Here is a 24,906-nt window from a genome sequence, read left to right on the forward strand (position 1 = left end):
CTGCTACTTTAAGTGTCTCATTTCCTAATCTAATTCCCTCAGCATCACCTGATTTAATTCAACTACATTCCATTATCCTCGTTTTAATCTTGTTGATGTTCATCTTACATCCTCCTTTCAAGACACTGTCCATTCCGTTCAACTGCTCTTCCAAGTCCTTTGCTGTCTCTGACAGAATTACAGTGTCTTCCACAAACCTCAATGTTTTTATTTCTTCTCCATGGATTTTAAGTCCTACCCCAAATTTTCCTTTTGTTTCCTTTACTGCTTGCTCAATATACAGATTGAATAACATCAGAGATAGGTTACAAACCCTGTCTCACTCCCTTCTCAACCACTGCTTCCCGTTCGTGCCCCTTGACTCTTATAACTGCCATCTGGTTTCTGACGAAATTGTAGTAAATAGCCTTTCGCTCCCTTAATTCACCCCTGCTGCCACCTTCAGAATTTGAAAGAGAGTATTCCAGTCAACATTGTCAAAAGGTTTTTCCAAGTCTACAAATGCTAGAAATGTAGGTTTGCCTTTTCTTAATAAATTTCCTAAGATAAGCCTCACGTGTTCCAACATTTCTATGGAATCCAAACTGATCTTCCCTGACGTCGGCTTCTTTCAGGTTTTCCATTCATCTGTAAGGAATTCGTGTGAGTATTTTGCAGCTGTGACATATTAAACTGATAGTTCAGTAATTTTCATACCTGACAATGCCTGCCTTTTTTTTTTTTTTTTTTTTTTTTTTTTTTTGGGGGGGGGGGGGGAGATTGGAATTATTGCATTCTTCTTGGAGTCTGAGGGTATTTCACTTGTCCTATACACTTTGCTCACCAGATGGTAGAGTTTTGTCATGACTGGCTCTCCCAAGGCTATCATTAGTTCTAACGGAATGGTGTCTACTCCCAGGGTCTTGTTTCAACTTAAGCATTTCAGTGCTTTGTTAAATTCTTCACGCAGTATAAACTCTCCCATTTCATCTCCATCCACATCCTCTTCAATTTCCATAATATTGTCCTCAAGTGCATGGCCCTTGTGTAGACCCTCTATATACTCCTTCCACCTTTCCACCTTCCCATCTTTGCTAATGACTGGTTTTCCAACTGAGCTCTTGATACTTGTACAGGTCTCTCTTCTCCAAAGGTCTCTTTAATTTTTCTACCCCTAGTGATATAAGCCTCTACATCCTTGTATTTGTCCTTTAGCCATCCCTGCTAAGACATTTTGCACTTCCTGTCGATCTCTTTTTGAGACGTTTGTATTTCTTTTGTCTGCTTCATTTACTGCATTTTTATATTTTCTCCTTTCATCTATTAAATTCAATCTCTCTCCTGTTACCCAAGGCTTCTACTAGCCCTCGCCTTTTTACCTACTTGATCCTCTGCTGCCTTCACTAATTTATCTCTCAGAGCTACCCATTCCTCTTCTACTGTATTTCCTTCCCTGTTCTTGTACATCATTTCCTAATGCTCTCTCTGAAACTCTCTACATTACTACTTTTTCCCAGTTTCTTCAGTTTTAATCTACAGTTCATAACCAATAAATTGTGGTCTGAGTCCACATCTGCCCCTGGAAATTTCTTACAATTTAAAACCTGGTTCCTAAATCTCTGTCTAACCATTATATAATCTATCTGAAACCTTCCAGTGTCTCCAGGCCTCTTCCACATATACAACATTCTTTCATGATTCTTAAACCAAGTGTTAGCTATGATTAGGTTATGCTCTGTGCAAAATTCTACCACGCACTTTCATTACGCACCCCCAGTCCATATTCACCTATTACTTAATAGTAAAATCAAACACCTTGCAGAGAATGCAGTTATCTATAATGAAGTACTATATGAAAGATGCTCCAAAAATATTAGTATACTACCGGCCACTATTGTGGCCAATGCTCTTAATGTGGATCAGCATCTCAGCATTAAGAACATACCTGAGTTAAACATGGATTTGATTGTAGCAGGGCTTGCATTTTACCTAGTTCTGGTTTGTGAGTACCTGATCCAGGAAGATTTGCTTTTATTTGCATTACTGGTGCACGTATTTTCTATGTTTAGGCATCTTTAATATGTTTCATCATCAGTTAACTTTAAAAACTTGCAGGAAAAACAGGCTTAGTTACTTATTTTCGAGTTCCTCCATCGGTATTAAAAGTCACATGTGAATATTGTAATTTATTTTGTTGTATAAATTTAACTCTGTTAAAAGTATCTGAAGGTCAAGCACGCTCAGTTGTCACCCTGATTTTCTCTGTCATGGTTGGAGGCCCATGTGCTATTTTCCATTTATTTGTTATGCAAATCTAATATATTCTACGTGTGTATTTTAAATCTGTACTGAACTGACCAAACATTTGGGGCCTGAGTGCGAAAGCTGGCTATCGTGCATTGCCTACTCCGTGCATTTTAGCTCCTTTATTTGCTTTGAATTTATCCATTGTTGGTCAATAATATAAAAGTTACATGTTCTGCTTTCATTAAATCTGAAGTGATTTTCAAGCAGCCAAAATAATTGTTAAATCCACTGAGTGCCTGATTTTATGATGCTTTTCAAATTGAGATGATCTGATTTGTTATAAAATAAAAAGGGAATTCTCTGGAATATACAAAGGACAGTAATTTAAGGTTTTGCTAACTTTTTGTGGTGTTTCCTTGAGCTTGACTGTTCACCATTTTTACGTTACATTTGGCCTCCGTGGCAAGCTTGTCCTTGTTCATGTTAAATTCAGCCTCTATGACAAATAAAAACACTGAAAATGATCACTTTCTTAATTCTCAGCACCTTATCACTTCCAGATCCAAGCATCATGCCATTTCAATGATAGCAGAATGTAGTGCTGATAGTGTGCTGGTATTATAAATAAATTATCAATTTTTGGTGGGGAATAATTTCGTTCAGTGTTGGCAAAGTGTACTTCTTGTTTGGTTGATTTCAAATGACTAAGGTGGTACTGGCTGTGGACACGAGAACTGTACTGGGGATACCTTACCTGATCAAGGGCAAAATCCAATACGAGCTCACGACATGTTGCCTACCTGTACAAGGCAATGTGGCCAAGTTCAGTTGATGTTTGCACAGTCCACTGGACTACTACCTCAAGACTGGTGAGGTGGGTGATGCCTGAACTTTATGTGGTAGTTTGCTGTCTGGTGTGCAGGCAAATATTGAGTTATTGCAGGGAACTGTACCTTCTTGTTCACAGGTCTTTAGAATTCAGGGCTATAGGAACTATTTGTGTAACCGCATTCAGGCTTTCAGTATGATAAATACAGATTCTAAACAAGTCCCTCTTATTGAACAGCTGCATAGTAAAATCATTCAGTTACAACTTGATGCCAGTTTGCTGAGTTGGCAAGATACTTCTATGCGGAACGAAGATGGTTCGCTTCCTGACTCTCGGTGAGAGGTGAGGAACATCAGGTAGGAATTGTTTGGGTAAATGGAAAATCTTTAACAAATTAAATAATGCACTTCAGCCAATAGTACAGAGCATTGATAAGTTATTAATAGACATGAACAGTGAGATCGTAGATATTTTGTGGTTAACCATTTGTATGTAAAATCAGGCAGAAGTCCTGCAAATTACCTATTCTGTCATATTTCAAATTATTTTCTTGTTAGCTTGTGATAAATGGAGCAGAATAGTAGCTGAGCCCCTTGATATGGGTGAGCCATTTGTTGGCTTCTGTAAAAAAATTGCTAGAGGGAAACTTTTCAAGTAGAATTCAAAATGAGTTTTGCTTTAGGGTTTCAATATTGGTGGCAGCAAATAATATTCTACAGGTATGTGTTCAGAAGTCTAGCCATGTAGCACCTTCACTAATAAACTGGAGACCTTTGCTGGGTTAGATAAAGCAGTGGCGAGTATAGAAAACACCCAGTCCATGATGAAAGTGCAGCATTCGCGAACCTAGGTTGGAGATCTTTATAGCAAAAACATGCGCCCTGATAATAAAACACGTGGCATCTGACAGTACAACTAGTTTTTGGTGCAATGAACCAGTTCACCTAGTGTGAGACTGTCCAGTACCATAAGCATGGTCAAATGGAGGTGACACTATTGGATGGTGGTTCTCGGTAAGAAGTGCTGTGGGCAGCTCAAGAGCTGCAATAAGGTAAATGGCATTTCTAGCACAACTTTACCATTTGTTTGTACCACTGTAAATCATGATCCAACATGTGCTTTACTTGACTCTGGTAGAAACATCTCTTTGCAAGTCTGCCTACTTAGCTGGTTGGTTATATGCTTGCCTCCTATGCAGCGGGCCCGGGTTCGATTCCCAGTCATGTTGGAGATTTTCTCCACTCGTGGATTGGGTGTTGTGTTGTCCTCAACATCATTTCATCCTCATCACTGGCACACAAGTCAACCAATATGGCATCGACAGAAACAAGACTTGCACTCGGCAGCCGAACTTCACCGGATGGGGCCTCCTGGCCAACAATGCCACACGCTCATTTCCATTTTTATCTCTTTGCTAGATTATCATTGGTACAGCAAGCATCTTCACATTTGTAAACGTCCTTCTTCACAGGAAGTAACTGAGAAATGTTGCAAGGTTGTAGGTGAGTCGTTTTCTGTGTTAGGCGAGATCCATGTTTATTAGGGATTCACATGCCGTCATAGCCACTATGTTTAACTGTTGTCAAGGATCTGTCAACTAATGTATTGTTTGGTTATGATTTTTGAAAGAAGACAGAATGCATTTTGGATCATCCAAGTACAGAGTTTCTTTTTAAGTTTCAGCCTAATGAAAGATATTTTCTGTTGAATGGCGTGTAATGTTAAAAGACGGAGTTGTTACTTTTAATGTAGCTCATCTAAGCAAAACTGAGGCCAATCAATGTCTTCAAGTACTTGGAAACTTTACTGATGTCCTTACTGATAAAATTAAGGGTCAAGGATAAAACTCAGTCAAAATTCAGCTCACTGATCAATTAACTGTCACCATTCTCCCCTAGTGAAAGGGGTCACCAAAGTACAGCCTGAAATGGTACTTTAATCTGTTTAATAAAATGTATGGAACATGAGATACTGTGGTACCACTGAAATTTAAACATAACATTTAAAATACTAGGAGAGCTTCATACAAGCAGAACCTCCCAGCTGCTACATGCCTAAACTTACAGTGTTACATTTTAATTACTATATCTACTTTTTCTTGTTCACTGAACTGTTTGCTTATTTTGCTCCTTCCAAAGACTTTAATTACATTTATAATGCAATGTATTTTGCATGTTCAGACTGCATTTACTTCATCCTTCACTATTGCTCCTAAGAAAGGAAAAGTGGGCACCAAGTGTTGCTTTTTCAATGAAGAATGTTGAGTGGAGTAATTTTTTGAGGAAACAAAGGACCAGAAAACTATTTACGAAGTATGCAGCAAAAGTGTTGCCACTTTGAAGAATCTTTGGCATCATTACCAAAAATATCTATCAACATATTAAAAGTTTTTTCAAAAGTTATGCCTTGCAGAATGTATGTCCTCTATGAAACAAAACTAAACAAGAAAAAATTCTCTTGATGAAAAAGTTTGCTGGAAACGAATCCATTGCTTGAGCAAGTTACAAAATAGTGCACAAGATGGCACAATGAGGAAAACCATTTACTGATGGCAACTTCATCAAAGAGTGTGTGATGGAAACAGAACATGTGTATCCTAAGAAAGCCTGTTTGTTTGAAAGTGACAGCTTCCGGCAAGTTAACTTGTTTGGAGAATACAGAAAATTGGAGAGAACATTATGCTACAGATATGCGAGGAAGTTAGGAACTATTTGGATATTCTCCGACACTGTTTACGTCTACTGACCTCTCAAGTATGTCACAACCTCTCGTGTTCATGGTGTCAATTTAAATTTCAGATAATATAAGAATTGGCATCTATTTGCAGCATGTGTGGGATGACAACTGGAAAGACACATTTTTAAGGAAGAAAAGAAAAAACAATGCAAAACTATAAAATTAGAAGGTATCAGCTTTGAGGTGTTACAGTTGATGAACAAAAAAATGGTTGTCGTGAGGAAGGGTCTGGTGGGGTAGATCAGAACTCAGTTGGAAGGTTTGTAAATTCTAGGTTGTCTGTTCATACACTGCATCATACATCAGCAAGCACTCTGTGAGAAGGCCTGAGATATTTCTTGCATAGTGAAACCAGTTGCTTCAGTGGTGAACTACATTCAGAAATAGACACTCAATCACCATCAGTTCCAAGCCTTTCTTGAAGAAACTGATTTGAACTCTGTGACTTGCCTTATCATGATGCAGTGAGGAGGCTCAGCTGCCACAAAGTCCTGTTCCATTTTTATAAGGTCCGAAACGAAATACGTGTTTTTCTCACTGAAAAAGATAAAGCTGGTGCACACCTGTTAGATACCAGCTTCCACATGAACGAACCATGCTTGAAACTTCAGGGAAAGTGCAAGGTAACAGATTAAATTGAGCCTAAAATCTATTTTAAAAAATCTGCAAACACTAAAGTTGACAAAGAAATATCGACTTTACAGACCAGTTTAAGGTCTATAATACCATATAAATGAAGGTGCATAAAGAACTATTTGGTAATAACTATTATATCATGAATGTTCAATTTAGTATGTATCACTAACATTGTTTTTGTTGTTGTTGTATTCGTGTTGTTGTGGACTTCAATCCAAAGACTGGTTTGATGCAGCTTTCCATGCTACTCTATCCTCCGCAAGCCTCTTCATCTCCGAGTAGCTACTGCAACCTATATCCTTCTTAATCTGCTTACTGTATACATCTCTTGGTCTACCTCTGCAATTTTCCCTTCAATATTAAACTGGTGACCCCTTGCTGCCTCAGAATGTGCCCTATCAACCGATCCCTTCTTCTGGTCAGGTTGTACCACAAATTTCTCTTCTCCTCGTTCTATTCAGTTCCTCCTCATTAGTTATGTGATCTATCCATTTAATACTCAGAATTCTTTTGTAGCACCACATTTTAAAAGCTTATATTCTCCTCTTATATGAGGGTTGCAACTTAAATAGTGGCAACTATTTATCACAACCAATACAAAAGAATTACCTGTTTGCACCTGTTACTGTCCATCAAAGTAGTCACCAGTGTTGTGTAGAACCTGTTGCTAGCGGCGTGGGAGGTGTAGTATACTGTTAGCAGAGCCTGTTCTGTTGATGGTGCGAATGGAGCGGTCTACTGCCTGTCAAATCTCTGGAACAATTCTGAAGTGAATGCACGAAGTGGTTCCTTCATCTTCAGAATCAAATCAAAGTCACAAGGACTTAAGTCCGGGGAGTATGGTGGATGGTACGGTACTTCCCAGTCCCATCGACTAAACAGAGCAGCCACAGCTTGCGCTGTATGCGCCCGCGCACTGTCGTGCAAAATGATGGGTGGGTTGCGCAGAAAGTGTCGCCACTTCTTTCATAAAGCTGGTCGCAGGTGGTGCTCCAAAAATGAACAGTAATACTCTGCATCGACGATCTGCTGTGGCACATTCAATCATGAGCCAACTCCGTTGTTCCTGTTTTGAAAACATAGTGACACCCATTACGTTAAAACGGCTCGCTCATAAGTGACTGTTTTTCCCTCGATTGTGTGAATGCCGGGGACATGGGATGCGTGAGTCCATTTACTCGGAGGTGAGGTAGGTATGTCAACATCATGTGCTATCGGCGACAATAATAGATTCCACTGCATAGTGTCTCCACAGCAGTGTTGCCACTATTTAAGTTCCAACCTATGTACAAACTATTTATCATCCATGTTTCACTTCCATACATGGCTACATTCCATACAGTTACTTTCAGAAAGGACTTTCTGACACTTACATCCATACACAATGTCCTCCCTATTTCGATCATCAGTTATTTTGATTCCCAAATAGCAAAACTTATCTACTACTTTAAGTGTCACATTTCCTAATCTAATTCCCTCGGCATCACTTGATTTAATTCGACTACATTCAATTATGCCCATTTTGCTTTTGTTGATGTTCATCTTATACCCTCCTTTCAAGACACTGTCCATTCCATTCAACTGATCTTCCAAGTCCCTTGCTGTCTATGACAGAATTACAATGTCATCGGCGAACTTCAACGTTTTTATTTCTTCTCCATGGACTTTAATACCTACTCCGAATTTTTCTTTTGTTTCCTTTACTGCTTGATCAATATACAGATTGAATAACATCGGGGACAGGCTACAACCCTGTCTCACTCCCATCACAACCGCTGCTTCCCTTTCATGCCCCTTGACTCTTATAACTACCATCTGGTTTCTGTACAAACTGTAAATAGCCTTTCACTCCTTGTATTTTACCCCTGCCACCTTTAGAATTTAAAAGCAAGTATTACAGTCAACATTGTCAAAAGCTTTCTATAAATGCTATAAATGTAGGTTTGCCTTTCCTTAACCTATCTTTTATAAGAAGCCGTAGGGTCAATATTGCCTCACGTGTTCCTACATTTCTCCAGAATCCAACTGATCCTCCCCAAGGTCAGTTTCCAACAGTTCTTTCCATCCATCCGTTAAGGATTTGTGCCAGTATTTTGCAACTGATAGTTCGGTAATTTTCACATCTGTCAGCACCTGCTTTCTTTGGAATTGAAATTATTATATTATTCTTGAAGTCTGAGGGTATTTTACGTGTCTTATCAGGGGGTTATGTTTTTATACACGGACGTAGAATTTCCCGTCACTTGAGAAAACCCCTTTTGGAAAGGTTTTTGATATGCAGCAACATGTACGCTGCATATTTTCGTATTACGAAAGCATAAATTCGAATTCCACCAAACACCACATGTTACTTTCTAAACCACTGAAATCGAGATTGCGATCCGCTTTTGTAAGCCAGTAGTAGCTAATGTCACGTGATCCCGCCAGACGATGACAGGATATTCAGACCACAGGACCGCTAATAGCAACATCACTGTTAGGTAGCGCGGACACGCAGACAGGAAAAGTTAATGTTTTAAATTCATATACACAGTTTTACTACGAGAAAAGCAAAGCTTTCAGATATAATATTGGTCTCTAAGGTTAATAAGCCGCAAGAGAAGCTAAGCTTTCACATATAATGTTGATCTTCTTTGCGCGTGTTACACTTCAAAAAATGGTTCAAATGGCCCTGAGCACTATGGGACTTAACTTCTGAGGTCATCTGTCCCCTAGAACTATTTAAACCTAACTAACCTAAGGACGTCACACACATCCAGGCCCGAGGCAGGATTCGAACCTGCGACCGTAGCGGTCGTGCGGTTCCAGACTGTAGCGCCTGGAACCGCTCGGCCACTCAGGCCGGCGTTACACTTCAAGATAAGACACACAAATGTGCCAGTAATATCTTTAGCCGAGTCCAGGGACCTGTCCTCAAAGTTTTCCACAAATAAATTAGCTACCGCAGAAGAGAGCGAGCTTCCCGTAGCACTACATCAATTTGCTCATAATAGAGACCTGAATGTCTTATCTTCTGGGCTCTAAATACTCCTAAATGGCTCACCATCAAACGCTCTGTGATTTAAGAAATTCATCGTACATTCGCGCCATATTTCAATTTGCGTAAAAGGAAATTTACTTTGAAAGTAACGCTTTTCAAACCACCATTCGCAAAATTTTCCCGCGCCCTGTTAGAAATAGGTGCGTTTCAGTAGTTGTAAGAGAGCGCTAGGTAACAGGCGCCACCGCGCTTTAAGAGCTACTGTGACCCAGGAAGCCCGTATGTTCGTACGTGTAAAGCATTAAAAGATCTTACGTCATAAAAGAAACATCATCCAAGAGCATCGGAATTTCGTGAAACATACTAAAATGGCACATTTAAAGTGCATACTAAAAGAGCACATTCGTATTTCCAGCTTCCGTATGAAGCAGGCCTCGACCTGATATTATGCTTTTCAGTGTGGGTTTCGAGATGTAAATTTTCTTGGAGTTCCAGTACTGTATTAACTCATATTTGATTATTATGCCATACTTGCTAGAAAATGACAAAGTGCACTTGGAATGCAGCGAGTAGTTGAAATTAGCCAATAGTGTGGAACTAAACACTTCGTTTCAAATACATTTACTGCCTCAGCGTAAAAGATTAATAAAAACCAGATTTCTATAGCAAACCGACAAAAATAACTTCATTGTTCTACAAGGCGATTAATCCATCACTGCCAGAAACGTGGAAATAAAATAAAATCTGAAACTAATAACATATATTAGCCATCCGTAATTATGTGACTATATTTTAATTCACTTGATAGCTCCCGGTCACAGAAATCCGTTTTGTTTTCATTTGACGTGAGGGCAGTAAACGAAGAGGAAACAGCAAAGTCACTAAATGTAAACAGGGGTCACGTGGAGACTACACATTTCCCCACTATAACTCACTGCTCTGCGCATCAGCCCCGAATGTACGATATTTCCGAACCGAGACGATACTAGATAGCGGCAGCCCAAAAAATTTGACAAAATTTCATTTTCTTGGATACACCGAGAAGATAATACGTAATCTTTCTTACCTGTTACTCCTATTAGTCGTTTATTTCCACTCTGGTAGTCTAAATCTACGGATTTCACAAATAATTATAACAACGCTGATCATTCGTAAGCCCATTCAACCACATAATCAGACAGCGATTGGCGTTCACTCGTTCGGATTTACTCCGCTCAGCTCGTAAAGCCGGCCGCCTTTTGCCTGCAGGAAAGTTTATTTCTAGATGCGACGAGGATTCCCCTCATAGGGACATCACGTATACTATGCACGCATTCAAAAATAAACTTATGATTTATTCAGAAATCAACGTACAGAGTGTGTTCAAAAACCAACAGGGATGCGTTTAAATCATATGACCAATCGATAGACCAACGTGCGCTTGATGCTAGGCGCTTTGTGAAATAAGGTTTTTTCTCCTCAAGAATAAGAATTTGGCACCTCCCCCCGCATCCCCCTCCCTCCCTCATAGATACGGGCCTGCTGCGCATGCGTGGATCTGGTAGCTTGGGCGCGGCAGTAAAAATTTCCCGGTTGTATCCAGCTGCTTACACAGTCAACAGCCACATTCCAGTAGCCATAAGCGGGAAAGGGTACTACTCATACGCGACTCAACTGCGCATGCGCATGAGCCCTCTCGTAACTGCTAAAACGAATCTAATGTAAACAGTTGTGACGTCACGCTAATCGGAGCCAAACTGTTGTTATGAAGCATTGCATAGTCTTCCTAAAGCCTTTGACACATTACACTGTTGGCAGACACTTGTATGAGCACTGTGTTTTGCTGTTGTAAATGGATGGCACGTGTCCTTTTCAATTTATGTTTTATTTTCTTTTTTTCTCGTTCGTGTTTTACTGCTGCAGTATTATTCTGCAGTAGCGGGATACAGTAGTTACAGGTCAAAATTACAAAAATTTAACTGAAAATTAAAACAACGAAAAATTCCCTGAATTCTAAAAAAATCCCGGGTTTTTCCCGGTTTTCTCCCGGATGAAAAAATTCCCGAGTCTTTCCCGGATCTCCCGGTTCGTATACACCCTGAACTTTACATCTTGCTCACCCCCGTTGAGGAAGCAAGTGACCGCTGCACGGACTTCAGGGTCACTTTTGAAGTGTTAGCCACGTAAGTGTTCCTTTAGCTTGGGGAAGAGGTGATAATCACTGGGGGCTGCGCGGACTTCAGGGTCACTTTTGAAGTGTTAGCCACGTAAGTGTTCCTTTAGCTTGGGGAAGAGGTGATAATCACTGGGGGCTAAGTCCGGGCTGTACGGGGGATAACAGTCCACCCAAATTTCTTCAAAAGCTCCTGTGTTCGACGAGCGACGTGGGGTCAAGCGTTGTCGTGAAGAAGCACTATTTCCTCCTGCAGTCATCCTCTCTGGCGACTGGATTGCTCGCCGGAGTTTGGTCAATGTTTCACAATATCTGTTCGAGTTCATTGTCATCCCAGGTTGCATGAAATCGATGAGGAGTACCCCCCTTCCGATCCTAAAACACAGTCGCATTTGTTTGAATTTCTTTGGTGGCATTGAACCATAATGACACCACTGACGAAATTGTTGTTTAGTTTTGGGGGTGTGGTGAAACACCCACGTTTCATCTCCCATGACAATATAGTCTAACAACTTTTTCTTGTTGCCTCCCCCCTGACACTGTTGAAGAAACTTACGAGCACAGTCAAGGCATTGCTCCTTGTGTCCGTCAGTCAGCATCTGGGGGACCCAGCGAGAAAACACCTTGCAATAACCCAACATTTCTGTTAAAGTTCTTTCAATTGTGCCATGGGAAGCTTCAGCATTGCGTTCAACAAGTTCACAGGCAGTGACCCTCCGATCTTCGAGCAGCTCACTGTTGATCTTCGGACAATCACATCTGAAACCGGCTGTCTTCTACTCCATTCTTCATCCTGAACTTCTGTGCGACCCTCAGCAAAAGCCCTGCACCATTTGCGGACATGTTGAATGGACCTGCACTTTTCACCATAAACCACAGTTGGTTCCCGATGAATCTCCATGGGTGGTAACTTCCTTGCGTGGAGAAACCAGATTACTGCTCGAACCTCACACTTGGAGGAAGCAGCAATCAACACTTCCATCTCTGATGGCTGCCAATCCAACACTGAGCAACACAGCAAATTGTGGATGGGCAAGCTCGAGTAGGGGAACCACTGCACAAGGAACTGTTGTCGGATTTAGCCTAGCACCTTCCCTTGAGGCTGTAGCTTATTGGGAACCTTACTTTTGGTACAACCCTCGTATCGCCCATCTCATCTTTATCTGTGTCCTCTTCCATTTCCATAATGTTGCCCTCAAGTACATATCCATTGTATAGGCCCCTATATAATTCCACCTTTCTGCTTTCCCTTCTTTGCTTAGGACTGGTTTTCCATCTAAGCTCTTGATATTCATACAGGTGGTTCTCTTTTCTCCAAAGATCTCTTTAATTTTCCCGTAGGCAGCATTTGGCTTATCCCTAGTGATATATGCTTCTACATCCTTACATCTGTCCTCTAGCCATTCCTGCTAAGCCATTTTGCACTTCCTGCTGATCTCATTTTTCAGACATTTGTATTCCCTTTTGTCTGCTTCATTTACTACATTTTTATATTTGCTCCTTTCATTGATTAAATTCAATATCTCTTGTGTTGCCCAAGGATTTCTACTAGCCCCCATCTTTTTATCTACTTGGTCCTCTGCGGCCTGCACTATTTCATCTCTCAAAGCTACCCATTCTTCTTCTACTGTATTCTTTTCCCTTGTTCTTGTCAATCGTTCCCTAATGCTCCCTCTGAAACACCCGACAACCTCTGGTTCTTTCAGTTTATCCAGGCCCCATCGCCTTAAATTCCTTCAGTTTTACTGTGCAGTTCATAACCAATAAATTGTGGTCAGAGTCCATATCTGCCCCTGGAAATTTCTTACAATTGAAAATCTGGTTCCGAAATCTCTGTCTTACCATTACATAATCAATCTGAAACCTTCTAGTGTCTACAGGTCTCTTCCACATATACAACTTTCTTTCATGAATCCTAAACAAAGTGTTAGCTATGACTAAATTACGTTCTGTGCAAAATTCTACCAGGCGGCTTCCTCTTTCATTCCTTTCCCCAGTCCACATTCATCTGTTACTTTTCCTTCTCTTCCTTTTCCTACTATTGAATTCCAGTTCCCCATGACTATTAAATTGTTGTCTCCCTTAACTATCTGAATAATTTCTTTTATCTCATCATACATTTACTCAATTTCCTCCTCATCTGTGGAGCTAGTTAACATATAAACTTGTGCTACAGTGGTGGGTGTCGGCTTTGTGCCTATCTTGGCTACAATAATGCCTTCATCATGCTGTTCATAGTAGCTTATCTGCATTTCTATTTTTTTTATTCTTTTAAACCTACTCCTGCATTACCCCTTTTGGATTTTGTATTTATAGCCCTGTTATTCACCTGGCCAGAAGGCCTGTTGCTCCTACCACCGAACTTCACTAATTCCTTCTGTATCTAACTTTGACCCACCCATTTCCTTTTTTAAATTGTCTAATCTACCTGCCCAAGTAAGGGATCTGACATTTCACAGGGCGTTCCGTAAAACGCCAGTTTCATTTCTCCTGATAATGACACCCCACTGAGTATTCCCCGCCCAGAGACCCAATTGGGGGATTATTTTACCTCTGGAATATTTTACTCAAGAGGACGTCATCATCATTTAACCATACAGTAGAGCTGCATGCCCTCAAGAGAAATTACGGCAGTAGTTTCCCCTCACTTTCAGCCATTCACAGTATCAGCACAGCAAGGCCATTTTGATTTATGTTACAAGGCCAGATCAGTCAATCATCCAGACCGTTGCCCTTGCAACTACTGAAATCCACCAACGGCTAGATCTATGGTTCACGGGTCTATAATTATGTATTAATATTCTTTTTTGATTAAACATATGAAAGGCAGGGGTCCATTTCGGGTTTTACGTCTGACTGGTTGGATGATCTACAAGTGCCAAGTGGCTTGCAGGCATATTACAAAAGGCACTACTAGCTGAAGGTAAAAATCCCTATTTGTGTGTATTAAAGCGTAGAGTCAAATTTTAGATAGTGAAATAAACTCTCAAATTTCCATGTATATTGGTGATTTGAGAATTGCAATAAGTAACTTTATTGAGTAAGATATTTAAAGCACTAATAGAAGGGGGAATGACACACAGATTAAAGGAGTGTGATTTTGTAAGGAAAAAGATAAAGTTCTTGGGATACATTGTTACCATCAAAGGTACTGAAAAAAGTCCCGAAAAGATGAAATCCATATAAAACTGTCAGAGACAAAGATCTCGAAAGGCGAAACCAACTGTAAAACTTTTCAGGCATGTGTTCATTTTATCACAAGTATGTAGACCACCAAGTATTTCACGATCCAAATTTTAGTAATTTTCTCAGAAAGATCAGTGCATTTGTATGGACTCAGTAGTGCACTGTAGCTTTCAAAAAGTTGAAAGATAGTTTGGCTAAGGGTATTTCATTATTCCATCCAGATTTAAGGATACCATTTCACTTGGCTACAAACAATTCAGATTATGGGTTGGTAATTTCAGGAAACAGATGGAAAGGCAAAATATAAACAGATTGCTTTTGTCAGACATATCCTTAGTAAATTTTAAAAATATTTACGCAGGATCTGAGGAAGAGGCTTTAGCTATACTGTGGGGATTCAACAAATTCATAAATAATTCATGGGGCATAAGACCATCATACATACCAACTACAGGGCTCTGACTTTTTTAAAGGATTGTTGACTGTTGTGCTACAGACTCACTAGATGGGCGCTGTTTCTTCAACGTTTGATGTGGAAATTAGATATAACAATAGTATTGACAATTATGTACCTTATACATTATAAAGTTTACTGGAATATGCTGAAGTGTCATATAAGATTGAGGAAAATGACAGAACTTTCCAGCTTAGCTAATTTAAAGTTATAGAATGGCTGGATGTCATCATGGATTTTTGTCATAATGTGAGATGATACCAGAATGCAGAAAAGGACCTGAAACTGGTAAAGGTCAAATTTGACAATGCTGATGCCGTCAATATTAGAGTACCTTATACGGGGGAGGGAGGGGGGGGGGTTGTATTTAAAGAGTGCAATTGATTCTGGTACATAGGGGATTTGATGGCCTTCGCAGCTTGTTAATGAAATTGTGGATCATTTTCATTTGGCGTATAGGCACTGTGGTGCCTAAAAATGCCCTGAAAAAGTTCTAGAGTACATAACATTTAACAATTTGATGAGAACGTGCAAAGAATTAGATCATGCAACACTTGTCAAAAAGGCCAAACTGTCAAATGCTACCAACAGATGGCCAATGCAAACAATTTGCACTAGATGATGTTAGTGTGTGTGGTCACCTTGGATAATTTCAGTCCATTAACAAAGGCATTGGGTAACTTTTCACATACTTTAGTAGCTCTGGAACTCTCTTCCAAATTTATAAAATTGTAGTCATTGACAAAAGCAGCTGATAGAGCAGCATGTAGTAAAATAGCCATGGATTACTTCATGAATTCAGAGTGTGTTATCTGTTAACGGCACTCAAGTTTGCTCTAAAATATGGAAAGGCTGATAACCATGTACAGGTTGTTCATATATCCGTTTACTGTCCTTCAAGTAATACAGCAGAGAGATACATGCGGAAGACAAGAAGACTGTCGTGAAAATTATGAACACACTAGCTGAGTACCCGGTGTTGCCCAGGTATGTATTTATTTATTTCAATTCTATTAGTTTATCTCCTCCTCTGCCCTTTCTCTGTCTCTGTCTCCCCCCCACCCCCACCCTTTGTACGTACATTCAGTGGCATATGTGGATACAGTGTGCTAAATGTGTAGTGAATACAGTTCGTAGCCAAGAAGTCACAAATTCAAATGTCATGCACGATGCGATAGTTTTTCAAACTCACGTTTATTACATCGTGTAGCTTGGCCTATGCGCCGTACGATGATATTTTGCACATATATTCAGTGCTATATACAAAAACTGTCTGCAAAATGTGTCGTGAATGCAGTAATTAGTAAAGAAGTAATAAATTAAAATGTCATGCCTGATACAACAGTTTTACTGCATGAAGAGCGAAAATGTAATATGTGATACAATTTTTTTCTTTAAGCATTTTGTGTGAGTTGTAAGGGGGAAAAATTTTCCTACAGATTTCAGATTGTGTGTAAACTTTATTGCAAGTCACTAAGTAGCCTCTCTTTCAAATACTAGGTAGCCTGTGTAGTAGCTATACCATATGCAACTTTTACATTATGCAACAAATAAGTGTGGAACTCTTCCTGTAAAAGCATGGATTAAATACAATGAAGACTGTGTAAGCATTGTATTTATTATTTTGAATAATATCACACAGCACACATCAACCAAGAAAAGCATTTTCACAAATATAATGAAGTTCAAAATTCAAAGAGTAAATATTTTTTCAAAGAGGAAGCATTTTTTTCTAGTTCATGTAATATTCTTTAACTCAATGAATACCTCGTGACACAAACTTTCTAAAGTTTCATGCTATCTCCGTACCAAATATCATCAAAATTGGTTAAGCAAGTTAGTAATAATACATTTAAAGATGATGCACGATGCAGCAGTTCTTCACGCATCTCACTGTTTATGACCTAGTGTTTCCTGAACTGTGTGTCTTACAATGATATATACGATATCCACCATCACTCAGCCAACGGCCGACAGTGGCAGATGCCGACGCGAGGCCAGCCGTGCAGCTGCAAAAAAAATACACGTGGGCCAGGCATAAAGATTCCCCGATTGGCTGTGTAGTCCATTTCGAGATGAGCACTACGAGGCCAACGTGCAGAGATGGAAGGTAGCCTCCACTCGGCCCCTGGTGCCACCACATACCGTATTCCTGGACTACCAGGACGATATATAGGCCACTGCAGCAGCACCGTACAGGCAGTCCTACGTCTCGTGACTAGTGAACCCACATAATACGAAGCCTGTGGAACTTAGGATACTGTCTCAACTATCTTGGGTGTGAACTGGAGTGCTCTGGACTTGTGTAATTGCTACAAATTGTGAAGTGCTATTGTGAACCGGTATTGTGAATAAATCATTTAAGTATTTTGGATGTTATTGTGTTATTCTGATATAACAATATAATCTTGAAGGTACACTCACTCAGTGGTATATGCGAACACTGTCTGCATACTGCATCATGAACACACTTAATAATAAAGAAGTATTAAATTAAAATGCCATGCCAGATGCGAACAATGTAGTACCTGATAGCATTGTTTCCTTTCATCATTATGTGGTGGCACCCGTGAAAAAAAGTTTTGTAAAGGTTCAAAAATATTTGTAGTGTTTGTTACAAGTTACCAAGTGCTCTCATTCTCAAATACTGGATGCAGGAAACCTGAGTATTCACGTGCCGTGGCCTACACTTCTTTTTCACCCCCACCCTTACCCCTTTGATAGGTAGGTGGTCCTCACCACCACAGTGATTCTTTCCAGACAGTAAGTGATATGCATATCACATATGTCTGAAATAAGACCAGAGGTTTTGGGTAGATGTGGAACATATATACATTTTTATAGTATGTATGAATACCTTTCTTTCCCTGATCTGATTTTGGTAAATGGTGCACAAACTACACTCAAGTTACCTGCGAAAATGCCATTAAAATTCATCAAGTACTTTTGGAGATTAGCATGTTCAAAGACAGACAGACAGACAAGACAGACACGACAGTTTTATAGATTTATTATTTGTATATTTTAAACAATGAGAGTACAGGTTTTACTCCAGAAAAGATACTGAGAAATGAAAAATCAAAAAGGCTAGTGGAAGATTTACCTGAATTTCCTTCATGGAATGATGAAAAGACTGTTAAACATTGAGTTTTTGGCCAAAGCCTTCTTCAGAAAGCATGCACATATATTCAGAGATGCAAACACCTCTCATGCACAAATGCCACTTCATCCAGAATGCAACTGTGTTGAACAGGAGCAGCAGTCTGGAGTGGGGAGGGAAAGGGGGAGAGATAGCAGGAAACAGGTGGGGGGAGAAAAGTGAGCGCTCCCATCAGACTGTATAGGGAGTAGAAGGTGGCAAGACAAGGTTGCCAGGTGCAGTGTCAGAAAGCTGTGGGTGAGGGAAGGGGAGCTGGAAAGGAGAGGAAAAGACCACTGGGTGCACTGGCAGAAAGCTGCCCACAATGAGGGTGAGGGGATGTGAATTGGGAGGTGATAGGAAACGGGGGTGAAAACTGTTGGGTGAAAGGTGTGGGAACAGTAACTGGTGTGGAAACAGTAGGTCATTGTATGAGGCCAGGATGATTCCCATTTGCACAGTTCAGAAACCTGGTGGAGGAGGGGAGGATCCAGATTGTGAAACAGCTATTGATATTGAGCATATCAGCTTGTCGGAAGTCATACCAACATAAAAAGCTCTGCAATGATTGCCGTAGATCTGGTATATGACATGGCTGGTTTCACAGGCGGATGGCCTCTGATGGGGCAGGATAAGCCTATATCGGGGCTGGAATAGAAAGTACTGGCTGGTTGGACCGGGCAAGTCTGACACTTGGGTCTTCCACAGGTATATGATCCCTGTGGCAAGAGGATGGGATTGGGACTGGCACAAGGATGAACTAGGATGTTTCAGAGGTTAGGTGGGCAACAGTACACCGCTTGGGGGGGGGGGGGGGGAATCTTGGGTAGGATGTCCCTCATTTCAGGACACCATGATAGATAATCAAAGCTCTTCATCAGGGTTCTGATGACCTATCATAAGCCCTGAAACGAGGGACAGTGACAGTGTATGTTACAAACAGTGGTTTTTGTTACAACACACATGCAGATGAACCACACGTTGTCCCAACTGATTTGCAAGCCACAACCAGCAAGATAGACTGTGGTTTCTAGACATTAACAGTGTGATCCTGTGCAATATTTAAACATTGCTGCAAGCAAAAGCAAATAATTCCAATCAACTCATACTTGTTATTTCATAATTAAAAAGTTTAATACCAATTACAAAAAAATTGTGTGTTCGGCTCCACATGATCAGTTTAGTAAGAATTTAACAGGTAGCTCAAATGGGATATTGGTGGGTTCGTTTATAAAAGGGTAATGCCATCTTTGATCTCTGCAGAATTATCAAAGGATTTAGGAGAAAGTTGTCATTGTTTGAAAAACAACTGGAAGGAGAAAACTTTTCTATTTTCACTGTTTCAAAGAGTTTGTAGCTACATTCCTCAAATATGTCAATCTTGAATTTAAAAAAACATGTGACTTGAAGAAGCATTTGGAGGCATTTTTAGACCTTAACAAAATTGAGAATAACATTCTTCTGTTCCACAATTAGTTTTATGTGCCAGTTTACCGACAGGTAGAACTGATTGATTTTCAAGCAAACAACTTATTGAAAAGATAAGCACAGACAAAGAAAACTTGTTGAATTTTATCGCTGCTTACCTGATGCTGAGTTTCCGAAATTGAAGAAATTTGCTGCTGGTATGGTATCAGTGTTTGGAACAAGTTATGCCTCTGAGCAAACATTTTCAAAAATGAAGTATGTGAAGTCGGCACATTGAAATTTATGATGAAGATTTGAGAGCAATCCTCTTGATTGGATGCACCAATACCAAACCAACCATTGATGACATCTCAAAAGCTAAACACAGGTTCACAAATTTCAGTAACATTTTTTGCAGGATAGTTTGTGAGATTCGAATATGCATATACTAGGTCTGATGTAACTATCCTTTTGCTTATTTTACCTTATTTGACAACTATTTTAGTAAATAAATATGTTAGTTGTTTTTTGTGCATTACATGCCACTTCACCCATGATTAACATGGAATGCTGAACTTCAGTTTTTCTTCTTTTTCCAAGAGCTTTCTTTTAGGCTTTCAAGTATTTTATTTTACATGTGGTGATGATGTGACACACGCTCATAATTTTGTCAGTTATCTGGCCTGCTGTGAAAAAAAGTTTGGTGACCACAGCTCCATCGATTCTCTCCTCTTAAAATGAAGCAGCTACATAAGATTATTGATAAACTTTTGGAGGGTGGTGTGACTAGGCATCAGTTTCACCATATGCCTTGTCTATTTTTCTAGTTCCTGGGCTCAGTGGCAATGGTTATTGATCAGTGGTTGATTACTTGGAAGGTGGTATTAGAATCAATGCCTTTATCTGCCCTTCATAAGTATTTTACCCAGTTTTCGGGAGCTTGCTATTTTACCATTCTTGACCTTAATCAGACCTATCATCAGGTGGCACTGGCCGAACAGTCAAAGCCTCTCACTGCGTTTTGTGCTGAATGCAAACTGTTTGAATATAATAGTGTCCCTTTTGGGTTGGCCACCATGGCTTGTTTGTTTGTTGTGTGTTTGCTGGATCCTAAGCTAAGTGAGTTAATGTTAAATGTGTTTACAATTATGTAGATGATGATTTAATATACAGTTTGAAATTCTTTGAATGTCTTTGTTATTTACCCCAGGTCTTATGCCATTAACCCAAAGCCGGACTGACTGCAGAACCTCCACGGCAAATTTGGACTGTCAGTAGATTTCCTTTTTGGGAGAAATCGGGTCTAATGGAATCGGGGTTGATCAGGATTGCACTAAGGCTGTCAGTTCACTCCACCTAGACACAAGAAGAGTGTGACTAGACTAGGATTATAGGAAAGGTAAGTTTTTTATCACTAAGTTTGCCCAATTTGCCACACCTTTGTATCACTTGCCCAGAAAAGGCAAAAAATTTCATGAGACCAACATCCACCAATCTTTGTTGTTCGATGCCCTAAAAATGGCCTTGGCTAGTGCTCCTGACTTGGTTGTTCCTGATTTCAGTCACGGGTTTATCTTGCAGACTGCTGCTGTGTTACTCCATGAGTGTGCTGTACAGCTGAAGTCGGTCACCTATGCTTCAAAGTCCTTATCTGCGAAGTTAAGTACTCTTTATATAAGCTGGAGGCCTTGATTGTCTTGTTTGTACTCAAGAAATTTAAGTGCTACCTCGAGCACAAACTATTCCAGCTCAAAACGGATAACCAGGCTCTGACCTGGGTACTGCCTAGGCCTTGTAAAACAAGCAGTATTGTCCACCGAGCAGTCAGAAATTCCATCTTCCATTTTTAAGTGAAGCATGTCAGAGATGCAGACAATGAAGTTGCTGATGCTCTTAGTTGCATGTTCCAGTGGACCCGTAAATTGTTGAGCCCTCCACAAATTAACCACCAACACGTTTGTGTTTCTGCAGTCCTAGGTGAGAAACCTAGATTATTTGACGACTTAACAGAGAAACAAGATGAAGATGCTCAATTAAATAACACAAAGCAACAACTTGACAGTCAACAGGTGTCACAATATTACATCACTAAAAGCTTCTTGTGTTACCATACCCACTGTGATGGTAAAGTGAAGATTTGTCTTCTGTAGGAATTGGTTCCAGCAGTTTTTAGGTGCTTTCACTATTCTGTATGTGGGGATATATAGGTACCAAAAAATTGTCATAAGCATTACAGGGCATTTAACTTGGCCGAATTTAAATGCTGACATAGGGAAGTGAATCACCCAACATCAAGAATGCAGAATGGCTAAACCCAATTGTAGTACCTGCTGGTGCAGTCTGGCTTCCAGTCAGCTAGAAAACCCTAAACCCTATGGATAAAGTGTTTATCAACTATCTGGGGCCTCTCCCCATATTAAAAACTGTAACTGATACATATTTGTTGTGGTTGATGCATTCACTCGTTTTGTTCGGTTGCTTCCGACTCAATCTGTGAATTCTGCAGTTACTATTCAGCACCTGGCCAAAATATTTTCAGTTCAGTAAGCGGGTAAGCTGCTGATGATTTACATGGATGTGTGGCTTCAGTTCTTTCAGATATGTCCAAAAGAACAGACACAATGTGAAATCTAGAGCTGTGCCAATCTTTTTGTCCTGGGAATTAAGATGGTTTTTCTTTTAATAGTGTGATTTCTCACACCATGATCGCCGCTTATCACCCACAGCCATAATTTGTGTAACAAGTTATTGTATCTTGAAATCACCCCCGATTATTTTCCGTGCACAGTCTCAGGTGAAGTGGGAGCAGTCAATCAACTAGCTTTAAATTCACATTTAATACAGAGATGCACGAAACCCACAAAACAGCACCTGCCGAATTAATGTTTTTGCTTCCAGTTAACTCACCTATATCAAACCCTGTGGTCAATTATTGACCACCTTCCTGAGGACATTAATCCCAAAGTCATTAGAGAAAACTCGGATGCTGCAAGGAACAACATTTGTTTTGCAAACCAGAGGGAGACTATCGGGTATGACGGGCAGGCAGCCCTCCTCATTAAAGGCTGGTGTTATTTTCTTAAAGAATTTCTGGGCTCCTACAAAGTAGTACAGTTACTACTAAGATGAACCCTCACTTTGTGGAGGCATACACCATCAAAGGTGATCTGCTCAATCAGATTTCTTGTTCAGATCAGAGACAGTTCAAGGCACATTTAAGTTAGCGCAAAGGTAGTCCCAGTGATTGAGATGCTGAAACACAGGTAGACCTTCAAATTTTGGGGTCTTGCCACTATCACCCCCTCCCACCCCCATTTTCGTTTAAGAGAGAGTGGAGTGGGGGGTGGTGGTGGTGAGGGGGGAAGTGGGGGGAGAAATGAGCCATGTATGCATTCTCATTGGCTTCTGTGGTGTCACGGTAGGCGGCGGCAGAGGTCATTTGTGGGTTGACCATCAGTGAAAGTGTCTGTCTGGATAGCAGTCTGAGTTTGCAGTTTGCTAGCCATGTAGGTCCACTCACCGAATTTGGATGGTGGATGTCAACTTTGTAGAGCATGCCTACGCCTACTAGAGTGTCACAGTTTCCATCTGCCTCTGTAGCATCAGGTCATACTTTGGAGTTCAATTAGGTCTTGTTTCTTGCTGCCTTGGTTGGTGGACCTGGCCCCATACACTGTCCTTAATTCTCCCACGGCTGACATAGGAATAAATGGTGAGCACTGTTCTTGCATGCAGTAAGAGTCCACCATGGCTCATGAAAAACCCTGTGCTTTTGCAATTGTGTTTTCATTTAGCGTTCTTACCACAAGTTGGTCTGGTGACAAAAGTCATGGGACACCTCCCAATATTGTATTGAATCTCTTTATCCCCGGCAAAGTGCAGTACCTCGATGTGATATGGACTCAACTAGCCGTTGGAAGTCCCCTGGAAAAATATTCAGCCATGCTGCCTCTATAGCCGTTCATAGTTGCGGAAGTGTTGCCAGCACAGGATTTTGTGTACGAGCTGATCTCTCAATTATGTCCCACAAATGCTCGATGGGATTCATGTTGGGCAATCTGGGTGGCCAAATCATTTGCTTGAATCGTCCAGAATGTTCTTCAAACCAATCAGCAGATGTACACAGAGCAGTCTGCTCTGTGTACACTAGTGTTTGTATGTTTGCTTCTAAAAGTCCTGTGTGATACTTTGATACTCATGACATGCACTACACATTATTTAAATAATGACAAATGTAATGTTTTGGCTTAAACCATTTTAACACTTATCTGTGAAGATGGCCCATGACAAATTGGTTGATATTTGGGTTTAAAATAAAAGCAGCTGATGGTCAAACAAGCATTTTATACATTACTTGATGGCTGTTGATAGTCACCTTCCAAAAATATTTAATTAATATATTATTCCATTATTCCTTAGATAAACATGTGGCTCTGCTGATCTTGTCACAACCCTAGCAACCTCCTCCTATTTGTAAAAGATAGCATTCTAAAACCGTCTTATGTGACGAGTTTTTGGCTGTTCCTGCAAAGCAGTGTGACCGTGTCACCACTTCGGTTACCTTTCCTAACCCATAACTTTCGACTTGCAACTAAACCAACAATACATACATTTTGAACACTACTTTTATATAACATGCACACTCATACTGTAATTAACTGCATTTGTACCTCTTTGAAAATTAACTAGGGAATCTTGCTACATCTGAATCGTTAATTGGACAAACTACGAGTCATTGTGAAACAAATTGTTTCGACAAATGATGTTTTCCACTAAAGTACAGTGCATCACACACTATTAGGTTAGGATCAATACTGACTCACCTTGCGAATGGTCCTTCTGAAAAACAATTGAACACTTGCTACAAAGAGTCGCAAAGTACTGAAGGCATGAATTGGGTAGAGTCAACTTATTAATTCAACTTATAACTGATACTGAATTTATTGTTTCATGAAAGTGATGTTTGTGGTATCAAAATTAAATCTACAGACTAAATTACTTCACATACAAAATTACTTTAAAAACTTGAAAGCAAAACTGAAGTTACTACTGGTCTTTAGGCATCATTTACTTTCATATGGAACTTTGAGTGAATGAATTTAAGCCAATAAGAGTCAGGCAAAGGATGAAACAATGTGACCCATCAAATTTGTGAGACTCA

The 24,906-nt window shown here is 40.1% G+C and overlaps 1 protein-coding gene across 1 annotated transcript in view; it reads right to left on the reverse strand.

Moving 5' to 3' along the window:
- The window catches only part of LOC126199349 (NEDD4 family-interacting protein 1-like), a 56,525-nt gene that overhangs the window by 21,077 nt on the left and 10,542 nt on the right, over positions 1-24,906 (reverse strand). The window lies entirely within an intron of this gene.

Source organism: Schistocerca nitens, chromosome 8 (assembly GCF_023898315.1).
Source record: "Schistocerca nitens isolate TAMUIC-IGC-003100 chromosome 8, iqSchNite1.1, whole genome shotgun sequence".
Classification (NCBI taxonomy): domain Eukaryota; kingdom Metazoa; phylum Arthropoda; class Insecta; order Orthoptera; family Acrididae; genus Schistocerca; species Schistocerca nitens.